The following is a 15969-nucleotide window of genomic DNA, read 5'->3' on the forward strand; positions in this document are numbered from 1 at the left end:
TGTTCTGGCTGTCTGAGTCTACAATTAACTGACATCTCTGTGCTGGTGACTTCATGCTGGACTTATTTAGAGGGCAGACTAGAAATAGTCGTCCAGTGACTTACATGCTGGTTGTATAGCATCGTTTTAATTGCTGCCTAAGGATTCCTGTAAGGAGGGAGGGAAATGAAAGGAAGGTTCTGGAGAGGGTATGTTTGAGATATGCAACAACTTGCAGAGGGTAAGGAAGGGTATTTTGACGATTTCTATCGAAAGCCCAGAATCTAAACAAAACTCCAAAATCAGACAAGAATAAATCGGCTCTCGTATTATGTTTTGTGTTACAGAGCAGAACTCAATGCCAGAGATTTCTGTGTGAAGTGTCAATTAAGCATGGTGTGTTTTTCTTTTTTATTTAAAAATGAGATTTATTTACGATAGATTTTCACTGTGTTTACGAAGTTCACTCTGCTTTGGTCATTAAAAAAGTAAAATTTATTGTGAATTTTATTTCCAGTTAGAACAATTAGAAAAGTAAATCAAAAGGAAAAAGATTTTGAATCATTCACATCTGACCCACGAGAGCTACTTTACTTGACCATTCGCCAGATACTTTTCTTCTAGTTAACATCAGGGGATAAAATAGTGAACAGTATCAACTAGTTTCCTGCTGTCGAAGACCCTACAGTATAGATGTAGGCACCCATGAGCTTTTACTGGTGTTGAAATTTTGTCATACATCTTCCTACATGCGTGCCCGAGCATGCAATAAATACACTCACCTACCTACACATACAAACTTTAAAAGTTTAGATCGCACGGCATGTGGGGTATACATCGATTCACCTGACAGGGAACTGAAAGGGGAAGAGAAACAAGCTGAGTGTAGGTGAACTTGGAGAGACAGTCAAGCTGCATGGCAGGTAGGCCTTGGAGAGAGAGTCGGGAGGGGCTTGCAGCTACTCCACCGCTCAGCTCCGGTTGAGGTGGGAATGTGGACACAGAGCTGTCAGATGCTCAGAATTGTAAAGATACACTGGAGTTTTTATGTGTATCCTCCCAATTTTAAAACCTTGGTTACATTAGAAAATACTGACAAGTGAGCAAAACACATCCGTGTGTGGACAGATTCGGCCTGTAGGCCCCTCCTTTGTGACCTGTGGCATTTGCTGCCTATAACAGTTTTCAAATAAAGATAGACATGGACATTTTTCTCTGACACTAGATCATCTTCTAATGCATCATTTTAATAAGTACCATATATTTAGTTTTGTGGCCATACTATAATTTAAACAAACAATCCTCTATTTGTGACACAGGTCGTTTCCAATTTTTCACTCAAACAATGGTGCAATGAATGTCCTTGTATATAAGTTTTTAAAAAGATCTCTGATTGCTTTTTTAGAATAAATTTCTAAAAAAATTGGGTCATTGGCCAAAATAATACATTTGCGGTTTTCGGTAGTAAAATCTCACCAGCAATGGATGATTGTTATTTTCCTATAGCTGTTAATAAAAATAAAAATTATTTCAAAAAACCTGTGTATATCAGCTAAAATATTCCATTGAAGTTTTAGCTTTATTGATTTGTGAAGTTTTATATTTTTTATGTTATTGATAATTGATGTTTTTTATTTGCCCTTTTAACAGGGGAATTTTGAACATGTGTTATCTCTATTAATATTTAACTTTATGGTATCATTAAAAAATTCAGACTCTCTCTACTCAGAATAAGCAAATATTTAAGATAATCTCCTTTAATTATTTTGCATATTTCATACATAAAACTATAATTTGAATAACATAAGGAGAGATTGAATTTTTTTCCCAAATAGTTTAAAAATCACCCCAAGAACATTTACTGAGTAACTTACACTTTCTCCACAAATTTGAAAGCTAATTCTATCATCTACTAAATATTTTCACAAACTTAGGTATATTTTTCGGCTTTCCATTCTATTTCATGGTTTTATCTGTTTTAATCCTTGTACCAATAACATTATTTTTCCTATTGTAATTTTATAATATATTTAGAGGCTCTCATTATAAACCTCATCTTATTAGTGTACCGCTTTTCATTATCTATATTACATTTTCATGCTTTTTTAAATATAAACTTTACTTTAGAATATTTCGTGAACCTCTTTATCCTTATGGAACTTTTATTGGACTGTTATAAATTAATGGGAAAAATTAACAACTGTCTATTATGAAATCTTCCTATACAGGAATGTTTTCTACTCTTTCAAATTTTCTTTTTTGTTCTTCTATGATGTCTTGTAGGTTTCTTCATATATACTCAACATAAAATTACTATAGACCTGCGATTGTATGTACATTTGTGTATATATATTTATATGTATTTTTATGTATATACATACTTGTATACATATTTATATTCATGTATATATTTATATATTGTGTATATACATACACACGTGTGTGTGTGTGTGTGTGTGTGTGTGTATGTACAGTATATATAAATACAATCTTGCTAAGATTGACCTTACTTATTTCTAGTTTCACAATGAATAGAATCTTTTGGTACTATATTTCTAACTATGATATATGATATGTACTTAACCCATACAGACTAGAGGGGATATGTTAATAAAATAAAATTATTAATGTGTATTTGGCCTTCTCTGCATACTGTACATAGGAAATATTAGTATGCGAAAGCTATTATTTAACACCTGGCCAATTTCCATGTATAAATAACTGATAGAGTAATTAAAAATTACGCTTTTTGTTTACTAAAGTTTATATTATTCCACAGTCTTCTCACCTTTGAATGAGATTATTGCAATAACTTGATGGTCATTCTCTTGCTTCTACATTTATCCTGTATAGAAGTGAAATTTTCCAAAATAATGAATACGGCATGTAAATCTGTACAGCACCTCTTCCCAATTAAAACAACTGTCTTGCTCTATAAATTACTTGAGATTGTATAGAATCTAGTTCCAGTCAGAAGTTAAACTATCACATAATTAATGATACAAATAAATTAAAAATATTCATATCTAAAATATTAAATATATTTCTTTAATCATATAAAACTTGAAAAATAACCTAATAATTATGACAATTATTTGTGTAGAGACGATGAAGTGAAGTGTGTCTCTGCTGGAAAGGGGCAGAAGGCACTTGGTGAATACTATATAGACAAATAAATACCTCTGTATTAAATGAGGAATTGCTGTGGCTTATACAGAATGACTCAGCCAGGTTGAAACAGTATTTTTAAGCCTAAGATACAATATTGTTTAGGTTAAAATGCAAGAACAACTTGAAAATAACTTTGATATATACAGTAAACACTGAGTATCAGTAAGCACAGACACAAAATACATTACTGACTCTTCTGAATCACCACTGATGCTTGAGCTCTGACATTTCTGACTATAGAAATGACAGGTTTATTTTTGTTTTAGAATGTCCCCTCACCCTCCCCAGGGTCTGTCACTTTGTGATGGGGAGGTCAGGGAAGGGACTGGTGCCTGGCAGCAGGTACACTCAGGGAGGCAGGGAGAGCATTTGAAACAGCAAGGTCCTGATTCCACCTTTCATTACTGAGTCTTCTGCATTACACGGCACTGTACCAGTCACACAGAAGCAAACCGCCTTTACACGAAACAGCGGAAACACGGTGATACTGTTGTTTAGCACTGTGCATAGGTGCTAACTGAATGAATTTTTCACTTTTCAGTTGGTGGCTGTAATTTCTATGTGGACTGATTTTGTGAGTGCTTTCTTCTTTTGGAAGAAAAAATCAGATACGGAAAGCTGGAAACTGTATTTTCCCTCATTATACTTATTGCCTCTGCTTTGGGTTGTATTTCCTTGATCATAGAACTTTGAAATACGAATTTCATGCCTAACATATGTGAAAGCTTTCCTTTATTGATAAAATAGGGTCAAATCCTTGCACCACCCCATTCTCGTGTTCTTCTTAGAGTGGGCTTATTTAGGTGACAAGCAGAAAGCCACTGGGCTGCTTTCCTGTGGACTGTCATCTCTAGCCCTTCTCCATATGCCTGGCAAGGGGCTGTGGCTTGATCTTCAAGGGAGTCTGCGCACATTCATGGCCTTATATTACTCTCCACCCTCTGCAAGGAGCTGGTGCTGAGAAGACCTAACATTTTTTGAGTAGCTACAAAGAATAGGCTCACTGTCATGGGTGGTATTATTGTTATTCTCCCTTTTAGAGATAAGAAAACTAAGGCCCATGGAGGTGAGTTTTCCAGCGCCAGCTAGTGGTGGTGTCCAGACCTAAAACCAAGGGAGTCTAGTAACAAAGCTTTTGTTACTGATGATGTAAACTTCTCGCTTGTCCAAGCATGTTCTTTCTCTCTCTCTCAGTACAGTTATAACTCGTTTCTATAAATAAAAACACACACAGTGAACTGGGTTCATTCTAAGCTCATCAATATCTGTCATAATGATGCTGATTAATTTTATGTCAACTTGATTTGGCTACAGTACCCAGTTATTTAATCAAATATGAATCTAGATGTTGCTCTGAAGGTACTTTGTAGATATGGGTAACATCTATAATCAGTCAAACTTTAGTAAAGGAGATTGCTCTCAATAATGCAGGTGGGCCTTACCCAATCAGTTGAAGCCATAAGAACAAAATCTGAAGTGTCCTAGAGAAGAAGAAATTCAAAACTGCTGTATTAACTCCTGTCTGAGTGTCTAGCCTGCTGGCCTGCTCTACAGATTTTGGACTTGCCAAGACCCACAAATGCATGAGCAAATTCTTAAAATTAATCTCTTTAGAAGGAGAGAGAGATGCTAGATAGAGATAGATAGATAGATAGATAGATAGATAGATAGATAGAGGCAGATAGATATGCATAGTGTCAGTCCTTGTTATGTGTGGTAGTTATGTTCTATAAGTCCACACGAACACTAAATTAGTGAATACTGAACCACTGCTCCTACTTGAAATACAGCATTAGGTTCCTGCAAGCCTCTGGTCACAACATTTTTTGTCAGTGAATCAACGTATAACCTTGTTTTACGTATGTGTGTGTTTCTGTTTAAAGACATCTCATTTAACATATTGTTGATTCATTAACATTAAATTCGCAGCAACGTAGCTCACGTAAAATGATAAATGTGTTAAATGAGATAATGTAGCAGAATACGTAGCATAAACACCAACAGATAGTGAGCACTCAAAAATGTTCACTGTTAGAACACAAATTGGTAATTATTCACTTAAATTTCATTTTTTACAGATGATCACATGATATAGTCTATCACATGACTTATTTCATTGCCTTCCCTTCCTTCTACTTTCCTTCCCTGACCTCAACTTCCTTCTCTTTCATCTTCCTCTCTTTATTTCCCTTCTTTCAATCTCCTTTCTTTTTCAATAAGAAACCACTTTGATGAAAACTAAATTGTTTTGGGATATATCTGTGTATCAGAGAAACTTTCCTGGAATATACATTGTGTGTGTGTGTGCGTGTGTGTGTGTTTATAATTTGGGGGAGATGAGATATCTAAATATTTATTTTTGTAAGTATGATTTACATATACGATACACCTTCTCATTCTAGAAGGGAAAAATAGTAATACAATGCTAATCTCTGCACCTTTGTTTCTTCCCTACCTATTTGCTTGTAAAAAAGTGTAATAAAATTAAAATGTTCAAACCCTTGAGATCAATAAAAAGTGTTATACACAGTCCCTGAAAGACAGAGGACTTAATTAAAGCCTGAACGTGTTTAAGAGCATACTTAAGTGGCCCCAGAGAGGGCAATTTGGTTATGACTAAAATAGAGGGATGCAAATTTAAGAGGCCGATCTCCTGAAAACAGTCACTCAAGCACTAATTGATGTGTCCTTGCTTAGGTGCAGTTTATTCGTTTCCCCTACCCCAGGCCACTGGTAACTGTGAAGTTCATTGGCAAATGTACTGACCTGAAAGCCTTGTAGAGTTTGTATCTGCAACTGCCAGGACCATGGTAGGTAAACTTTGGGTGTGCAATAAATGATGTTACGTTAACCATCTTCCGACCTCTAACTCTGAAAGGAAAGGGGAAGTCTCAGGTTTTGGACTGCGAAAATGTAGGGTACAATGAGTAGACCACAAGTGCAGCCCCCAGAAGGTGAAGACAGAAGCAGGAGCCTAGTGATGACGGGACTGAGTTGATGTCTGAAGCAAAGAGGGCCCCTCCGAATGGCCGTCTGCAGCAAAACAATGAAGTTCTGAATGTAGGCTACTGCTGTTCTAATGCAGCCCCTGATGCTACTCTAGAAAGGGGGCTGTGAACTTGGACTTCAGGGAAAGGAGGAAAGGATGAAGGAGGAGAAAAAGAGAGAGAAACAAAAGACAAAAATCAAAACACCACAAATGCCTGTGGACAGTAAGAAACTATGTCAAGCACACTGAAGGGACACGTCCTCAAGAAGAAGAGCGAATCATTTTTGTTTGGTTTGTTCTGGTTCTGCCAGTTTGTTTTGGTTTTACTTAACACAAGGGTGTGAGATATTTGCATTAAAGTACAGGTAGAACTTAAGTTAAGAAATGACTGAATGAATGAATGTCCTAATAAACAAACCGAGTCTAATACAGGATGGGTACATTTCATGTACAATCAGAGTGATTTTGAACAACTGTAGAACCTATACTCGCCCTACAACTGCAAAGGGTTCTCGTGGATGAGGGAGGCCCATGTAAGGTATTTGTCACTGTGCAAGCTTTCCTCAGTGAACCCGCTCAAGAACAGACTTGCCCCCGGGACTAAGGGAAGCATTATTTGACATTTTCGGAGCAGAATGTCTTCGGACATTCAGACCAAAATTTTAACAACATAAACAGTGTCAAAATTATGACCGGGCAAATTATGGAAGGGCAAAAATAGCCAATCTTATTTGGCCAAACATGTGATAATGGGTGAACCAAAGACATTCGAAGAAAGGAGGCCTGAGTCTGGCAGGCAGTTGAACAGTTTACAATGAACTGAACTAACGCGTCATAAGGGCCTTGTGGAGCGGGTAAATATGCCCTGCTTTCCTGTGTTTATGCTGAAGGGAGAGCTTGTACTTCGAATCTATTGATAATACGTTTGAGACTATGTGCATATCGCTGAGGCTTTTTTAGGAACTAGAAAAGTATCCATATAAATAATTTAGTATTAGAGGGAAAAAATAGAGTACCCGCAACAATTTAAAGAGGAGGATATTTAATACTTAAAAAAACCAAAACAAAACCCTGCCAAAATAAGGAAGTTCTTAGGTACTTTCACAGACATAGGTTCAACTTAAAAAATAGTTATGGGGTGGGCTCAGGGCCTGATCAAAAGAGGATCTTCTCCATTTCCATCACCACCGAAACATGAGTCCAAATCAGCTGATTGTATTTCCATCTATTTCAAGAATGGCTGTGGGGTGGGCCAGTTGATGTGGTTATTGAAGATCCATCCATTTATATCAAAGAGAAGAAATAAGAGGTGTCATCTATCCTCAAGATCCTCTCTCTTCTAACCCTTCGTTATCTAATGGCTGTCTATGTGATATGCATGTTATGGAACCCTATGGAATGGCGATGGCAAAGCCGCTATATCTTGTTTGCCTCGCTCACTGGTTAAAAAGTTACTCAATGCGAAAGCTGGTCCTTGCCAAATGAATGTGGGAAATGCTGATGTAGCCACTGACGCCGTCATGCACAGGTCCGCGGAGAAACTGCATTCCATCCCAGCCCCGGCCCTCTCCGGAGGGACGCCACACGGGGAACCGGAGGAAACGCTCACATTATAGTCTGTCCTAGACATAAGAGAAACGGCACAGGCTACATGGAGCTACCTCTGAGAGGCTGATCTAGTCCTTTTTTAGAAACGTTCTCAGAAAACTGAAATGTAATCCTGTCTTAGGTCAGCACAGAATTCATTGGTTTCGTCAATGTCACGATGTCGGATACTGCAGATATTAGAGCCAGCTTTCAAACTTAATTCTAGCAATCTTAAAATCTTACTGGCTGGTCAAAAATACTATGGTTGAAATGTACGCGTTATGACATCTGCAGATTTCTTCTCAATGCTGTGTGGTGAAAATACAGAATTGGGGGCTCCGACACCTTCCCAAGATGCTGACCAGCAGTTACCAACTTTGTTCTATAGAATACGAGTTCCACAAGTTGTTAAAAGATGTCCTGTGGAATAAACCGTTTCATTGTTAAATAAGTTTGGAAAAAATCATACCCTCAGTTCTTCTTTTGCTGAGTCACTATTTACACGGATGTATTTAAAAATGCTGTAGCAAAAAAATCATTCACTTAGATTCTTTCAATATTGAGACATATTTGAGCAGGGAAAATTTCTTCTCACGGGATATGCATTAATATCTCGTAAAAAAAAAATATGCCACGGAGTACACTTTGGGAACGCTGTGCTAAATGAATCGATAAATGGATGGGCATTTGAGCTGAAATAATTGAAGTCCGAGACAATGATTCTTTTACCTCCTTGCATGGGCACGTACTGTTCCTTCTCCCTGGAATGACAATCTATCATTTGCATCGCAATCCACCCACTCCCTCTCCCTGTCCCCATGTCGGATAAGCCCTTTCAAGTCCAAGCTTAAAAGTCATTTCCTGTGAGAAGCCTTTCATGACACCTACAAATGGCTTGGGGTTCCCGTCCTCTGGTCTTTCCTCATGCTGTGGACGAGCTCTATATTAGCACTTACAACTCTTTTACTTCTTTTTATTTGAATGAATTGGTCGTGCCTTGTTCTCTATTGTAAACCTAGTGCCTCTCAAAAGACCCTGTATATGGGAAATGATAAACAAACGTTTGAAAAATGGATGAGTGCAAAAAACCAAAACAGTTTCAGAGAATCGTATGCCCAGAGAGGTTTTGCTGATCAGAGACATAATAAGGCTCTGAGGAGGGAGGTTTATGGAATCAGAATGAAACCACAGCTTCCCTTTACCATTAGAAATCTATCCCAGAAAGAATGGATATGATGTAACAATATAATAAAACTGGTTTTAGGAAACATTAAACTCTTAGTCATGTGGACAAGAAAGCCCTTGGGATAATTTATTCATAAGTTGCTTACTAATCTGCTTTAGAGGGAAGCCACGTGGAGACTTTTCTTGGAGTCCAAAGCAAACAGATGTTCTGTCTCCCACAATGATGCTGAGCTACTTACATTTTTTCCCCTTGAGAGTCAATAGTAGTACACATAGTACAATAGGAATTTTATTCATTTTCATGGGAAGCAACTGCACCATTTACATAGTCAATAGACTGTGACATTTCCAGAAACAAAACTCTGTGAATGGAATTAAGAAAATTATTGTCCTTGAGAGAAAGAAACTATTACAAGTGGCTGCACTGAGAGAATTAGGGCCATTGTTCCAGGGACCAAGTTGATTCGGGTCTGGTTGGGAGGTCCATCTCTGCGACACGGACTAAGAGTTTCTCTCTTGAAATAAATTTACGTTGGACCTGAACAGACACCTGGCTCTGCATAAAAGGAAAACCGATGGCTTGCATGTGGACCTCCTCTGTCATCCCTAATATTCAGCACCTCGAAATCTCAGACATGGTACGTGCCACAGGCCTCCTAAGGGGCTTCTCGGCTTTGCTTTTCCCCTGCATGTTGCCCTAAAATTAACAAACTTGATGCAGATATCAAGGTGCCAGACTGTGCCGGGTTCATGAACCTTCTCTCTCCAGTGCTACTTGTTTCTTGTGTAAGTTCCCTGGCCACTTGCTCGGTTTACAAATCTGTGATAATAATATCATAGAGTATGATCAGTACTCAATTATTTATTTAGTGTCTGGCATTTATAATAATAAGCACTCAGTGTTAGCTATTTCATTATTATTAATAATGTGAATATTTTATCATTCATAAAGCAGTAATGTCACTCGCTCTTTCTATCCAAAATCTTCTAAGATCTTCCCAAATCTAAACTCCTAATCTTGAAACTATTCTATTGCATATAATACTGAATATCCCACTAATTCCTTGAAGTGTAGTCTGAAGTTCATTCTGGAGGTTTGCTAAGTTTACACAAAACATACCGAACCATTAGTCCAGTCTTGAGGTTCTGTATACATGGTTTTCTTTTCAGAATATAGTTTTTCTCCTTTCTAACTAGTCAATTTCTACCCACTATTCAGAGTCTAGTTCCAGTGGAACTTCACTGGAAAGATCATTTTACTGTTTCTATAAAGATGATACTTTATTTTCTGAAGCAAATGAAATAACCCCGTGATACAACACAACTACTGATGTATAGTTTACATAAACCTATCTCAGTACATTCATCTTGAAAATATGAACAGTATGCCAGTATTTTTGAGAGTATTGGAATTTCCTGATCTACCCACAGCGAGACTGGAGAAGGTCATAAACTGCCTTACTCTATTTTCTTGGTTTGTTTCTGTCAGCTGACTCTTGCGTTATGGACACTAATCTTACATGCTTTTCTCCAAATATTGTACCAAATTGCGAAAATGAAAGCCAATAGGAAGAGAAAAAAATAAATGAAAATATTACAGCTCTCCTAATAAAGTAGCAAATATACACCCCCTGATGTAGTAGACCCTGTATGAAGGCGGCAAAAAATGACATTTTAATATCTGAGAATGCCGATGTGATTATTTTATTGTTGAATTTTACTCTATTGTATTGGGGCACTGCAGATTAGTTTTTCCCAGCCTAAGAAGTAAAATCTTACTCTCTGACTCCTTCCCAATCTTCTGTGAAAATAGTTACTAATTAACTCTTTCCATCTTCCTTTCCTCCTCTGTCCTTCTATACTGAGATCTGTGATGAAGAATTTATGTATTTCTCCAATTAGAAACAGAGTTTTATTTGGGAAAGGGCTGTGGACCATGTCTAAACCAATTTACCCTTCTTTTTCAGAGTAAAGGAAGGGGGAGAGTTTCTTCTGTGGGAGTCAAGTGACTCTCCAGGAAACAAGCAGGGAACAGGTAAGTGAGCTCTAAGTCACTTAGGAAAATTATTTTCTTACACAGTTATATGTACTATGTATCTGATATGTCAACTTATGTCCTGACACCTTCTGCAAAGGATTATCTTCAATTATTGCTCACTCCGATGAGATTCCAAGTACTTATTTTTGAAAATGCAGAGTTCAGCAATTAATTCTACACCGTCTTGTATTGTTCAGTCCCATGTCGTAAGCCAGAAAACTGAAAACCATCCTTAAATATTTCCACATTAAAAAAAAAAAAAGTTCGACTGCCTAAGATACTATTTCTTTTATACACTGGGTATCATTTAGCACCTTTGCATTACTGCCATCACTGTATATAAGCTCAGAGTCTCACCAGTTCTCACCCTCGAAGGCCACCACCCAACTGGTCTTTCTGGCTTCAGTCTTAACTCATTCAAATATATTCGCTACTCTGATCTCTCAATGGTCTTTCTAACTTACAAACTTAAATATGCTGATCTGCTGTTGAAATTATCCAGTGGAGAATAAAATCCCAACCTGGACTGGTCTACAAGACCTTTCTTGCAATGGCTTCTGCCTGACTGCTAAGCCTCACCTCACGTCAGTACTCTGTTCTCCCACACTACACTCTGGCCCAAATGACATGCTACAGCAACACTGAATTCACTGCAGTTGCCACAATAAGACAGATGCACTCAAGACAGTGAATTCCTATCGAATGCTTCACTGCTTCAATTTCCCCTTCTTGTCCTGACTAAATTGTTCTCTCCTCAAATTAAGATGTAAAACTTAGATGGTTTTTCTCTGATTTCTAGTATGCTTTGTGTATTTCCATTCTAACAAAATTCTTACTAGGCAACAGTCTTTGCAATTTTATGTTCTCAATTAGAATGTGGGGCCAAGCATTGTATTTACTCCACTTAGCACAGTGTCTAAGACATAGAAGATATTCGATAAATATTTATAGGATAAATTAATATCGTATCTTTCGTCCTAAAATATATTAACCTGATAACAAAACCATGATGACCCTCTCAGTGCCAAAATCGGTGTTGGTTGCTTGGGAGAAGCTTATTAAATACATTCTGGTAAAAAGTACATTCGGGTGACAGCAACATAATACACTCTCCGATTTTATTTCTTATATTTATCATGGGCTCTCCCATACAAAAATAACAAAAACACAAGCCGAAGAAACAGTAAGAGTGACAATAAAACAAAACGTTTTATTCTCAAGAAAAGTAATTGAACTATTTTCCATTCTTGAGAATCAGATAAATCATATAATGCTGATTATAAATTATGTACTGTCATGTTAGACTATTAAATTATTGTTACATTTTTTCCTCTATCACTCTACAATGGGATCAAATCATCCCAAGAACCACTTGGCTCTTTAGAAGAAAAAGCAGACCAATAAGTAGGCATTACCATCATCACCACCATTACCAACACTGTCAACATCATTATCACCACCATCATCGCAATCACCACCATTATCACCACCATCACAAGCATTACCACCATCATCACCACCCTTACCACCATCACCATCATTACCTACCACCATGTGACCACCACTATGCCTTCATTAACAATTCAAATGCTGGCCACAAGCATAAAAGTCCTGCCTATTTCACTCAATGCTGAGTTTCCATTTGGTAGCACTATCAGCCATACCTTTTTTCTTTTTTCTTTCAGAAGAAATTAAATTTGAGAAAATGCTATGTTATGTCACTGACATAAGGAGAGAGAATAACTAATGAAAGTACCATGGGCTACTGTTTCTGGGAACAAGATACAGAAAAGTCATAGACGCTGTTATCTTGCAGGTTGGACCAAACAGGGCAGAGATTCAAAGATGGAGGACAGATGAGAGGGGCTTAAAATGAACACGGATAACTTCCCCTGAGGGGGAAGGGAGAAGAGGTATTTAAGAAGTAAATAAGGATTTACTCTCACATAAAGAAAGTAAGTCCTTTGGTTTTGTTTTATCCGAAGTGGATTTATGTGCTTCTGAAAGATGGCCTTTACTGAACTTTAGGAGAGACACCGGGGTGAAAAAGTGTCATGCTGACATTCCCCAAATGGCTGCATTTCCATTCCTCTAAGGCTCAGTGTGCATAATGTCCAAATACCAGATCAATCAGAAATAAGACCGTCAAACCATTTTGCCCTTTTTAAAATCATGTAAACAAAAGTAGAAGTTTTCAAATAGTTAAAGAGTTCAGAGATTTTACCACTGTCTCCTCTCTTTGAAAACTAATACCAAAAATACAAAGGCAAGTAGTGGATGCAAAAAAAAAAAAAAAAAAAATTCAGGAAAAAAAAAATCCTGTAGCTTCTAAGAAACACAAAACTCTTTCAGTTTGTCCTTTGGTTCTAATAAAGAACTTTTACCAAGTCGTGAAAGAAATAAATCACCAATTATTTTTAGAGTAAGTCTATCCTCTTCCCTTTTGTATTTTTTACTTCCCGGGTCTTTTTATAACTATTCTGTTCTACAAAATTTTCCCCAAACTCCTTCAGCATATCTTTAAGTTACCCACCGAAACTCACAGAAATAGTGTGGTCTAAATTATAGGGCACAGTTAAAAGAGTACTGGAATGGGGGAGGGCCAGTCGGAGTTTTCCTCTAGGCTGGCTACTCTGCATTGTAGGGGCCAACATTTAGCATCTACGGACTTCTACTACATCATCTAGAAAATGAACAAGTTGATCTAGATGATCTCTAAGATCTGGTCTTTAATTCTCATGTTTCCTGTTTCTACGTTGTCAGATTTCAGCAATTGTCTTAAGAATTATTTCATCCAACATTCAATCTATTTTTCAGTGCTTAATATTGCCAGACGTTGGGCTAAATTTAGTATTAACCAAGGGGATGGAGAAGAAGAGTAGTTTATTTCTTTTACCCAATTTTTCCAATTATTTTCCTCAGATGTTTTGAAATATGGACGATAAAAGGACATCATCTTCATCTTCTCTCTCTGTTTCGTAATGAAATCTAAAGGAAAAATTATGATCTTAGGTTTATGGAACAAACAAAATCTCTAAGTCACCAGTGATGCAGGCAAGTGAGGCACTCAACTGTGTAACATTATACAGAAAAAGATGAAAAGAGAAATGGCCTTTTTCTTCAAAGTTATTGACAGTGAAGTTTCAGGGAGAGTAAAACATTTTGAGAGCCAAGTCACACGATAAGAACTACATTTACTCTTCTAGCACAAAATAGGGGATCATTAAATGTCGTTCAATAAATAAAGGACTGAAGGTGAATCAAAACACAAATTATTTTTTCAAGATCTACGTACTCAGTACAAAGAAATCTAAGACATGGTCTCTGCATTCAACAAGAACTACAGCGTAGTTGGGGAAGAATTACCCCCCACCCCCATTTAGTCATGTGAAAGTTAAAAAAATAGAGAATTGAAACTTTTTAAGAGAATAATAGAAGAAATATAATAAACTAAAGATAGGTAGGATTTAAAAAATAAGGACGGTGTATATCCTGTAAGGAGTTATGAGAGCAGAAACGGTGTCATGGAAAAGAGCGAATAAACAGAATTAGTTGCAGAAGAGGTTATTGGAATACCAAAAATAAAAAATAAAAATAAAGTTAGAAATATGGTTTAGAATCAGACCATAAAGACACACCTTGTTATGAACTGAATGTCTGTGTCTCCCCCAAATTCATGCTGGAGCCCTTAACCCTTCAGTGACTGGAGATGGGGCCTTTGGGAGGTAATGAGGGTTAGATGAGGTTATGAGGGTGGGGCCCTCGTGGTGGGATTAGTGCCCTTATAGAAAGAGACACCAGAGATATCACGCTCGCTCGCGCTCTCTCTCTCTCTCTCTCTCTCTCTATCTCTCTCTCTCTCTCTCTCTGTCATATGAAGACATAATAAGAAAGTGGCGGTCTGTGAGCTAGGAAGAGAATCCTCATCAGCAATCGAATCAGCTGCCACCTTGATCTTGGACCTCCCAGCCTCCAGGACTGTGAGAAAAAAAATTATATTGTATAAGCCACCCATTCCATGATATATTGCCATGGCAGCCCTAGTTGACTGCTGTACACTTCCGCCCGCAGATAGTGGAAAATATTGGTTTTGAGACAGTAGTTTCAGGAAGATAAGCGATAATTAAATGAGCATTTTAAAAGATTAATATGCTGGAAGGCTGCATGTTAGTGTACGGCAAACGAGGAGGAAGGAGGAAGGAAAGACAGCAGCGGCGGTGCCCAGTCAGAAGGCTTCACAGTAAGCAAATGTGATGATGCACTATCTCTGGGTCCCACAACATGAAAGAAAGCACCGAGCAGAGGACAGGCATGAAGGCAAGACCTGGTCAAAAGAATACACCAGACCTGGTAGGTAGTTTGGGGAGGAGGTTTTGGAATCAAGTGGGAAATCTGAGGTGAGATGCGTTTAGGGTCTGGAAGTAAGCAAGGCACAGAACCAAAACTGGCTGAGCAGGGGGTTGAGAATTTGGAGGGCCATGGGAAACAGAATTCAAGGCAAAAGTAGTCACCAGGCAGATAATTAGGAATTAGATGGATCCAGACAAGAAAAACAAACTTTAATTAAGGACCAGAGAGACTATACAAAACCTTGAGAAACAGACAATTTGGGATTGGAAATTTAGGAGGTACTATTAGGTAAATGAGTGTTTTATTCTTCAAAATCTCTATGGTAACTTATCCATCAGCCTTTGTTTTAACATTTCTAGTGCTTCAACTATGAAAGTATCTCATTCTTCTTTTGTACAGGCCTATTTATTAAGAAGTTATTTGTTCTAACATGAAGTCTACTTCATTTAAAAAGAACTGATATTAGGTCTGTTTTCTACAGATATTTAACATACGTTAAACTTCTACATACTATCCCCTCAGATAACTGAAGATGAATATCTCTGCCTCTTTCTAAGCAAGATACCTCAACCTCCTTCAAACATTCCTGGTATAACTTAGTTCTATATTACTATATATAGAACTGAATATAATATTCCAATAGGCTCTGATGAGTGAAATTATTACAGCT

General features: G+C 37.4%; 1 protein-coding gene and 1 long non-coding RNA gene across 9 annotated transcripts in view; one reads left to right on the forward strand and one right to left on the reverse strand.

Moving 5' to 3' along the window:
* CHRM2 (cholinergic receptor muscarinic 2) overlaps positions 1-15969 on the reverse strand; it is a 124885-nt gene that overhangs the window by 18343 nt on the left and 90573 nt on the right. The gene's annotated exons all lie outside the window — the stretch shown is intronic.
* The window catches only part of LOC107195582, a 15596-nt gene continuing 8713 nt past the window's right edge, over positions 9087-15969 (forward strand). For 2 of the 8 annotated variants that reach the window (XR_003045935.1, XR_003045934.1), the window contains exons 1-3: positions 9087-9549; positions 10879-10946; positions 12766-12904. This is a non-coding gene — a long non-coding RNA (uncharacterized LOC107195582). Of the gene's footprint in view, positions 9550-10878; positions 10947-12765; positions 13251-13871; positions 15964-15969 lie in introns of those variants that run through there. The other 6 variants (XR_003045937.1, XR_003045938.1, XR_003045936.1 and 3 more) reach the window with 5 other exon arrangements.

Source organism: Pteropus alecto, unplaced genomic scaffold, assembly GCF_000325575.1.
Source record: "Pteropus alecto unplaced genomic scaffold, ASM32557v1 scaffold22, whole genome shotgun sequence".
Lineage (NCBI taxonomy): Eukaryota > Metazoa > Chordata > Mammalia > Chiroptera > Pteropodidae > Pteropus > Pteropus alecto.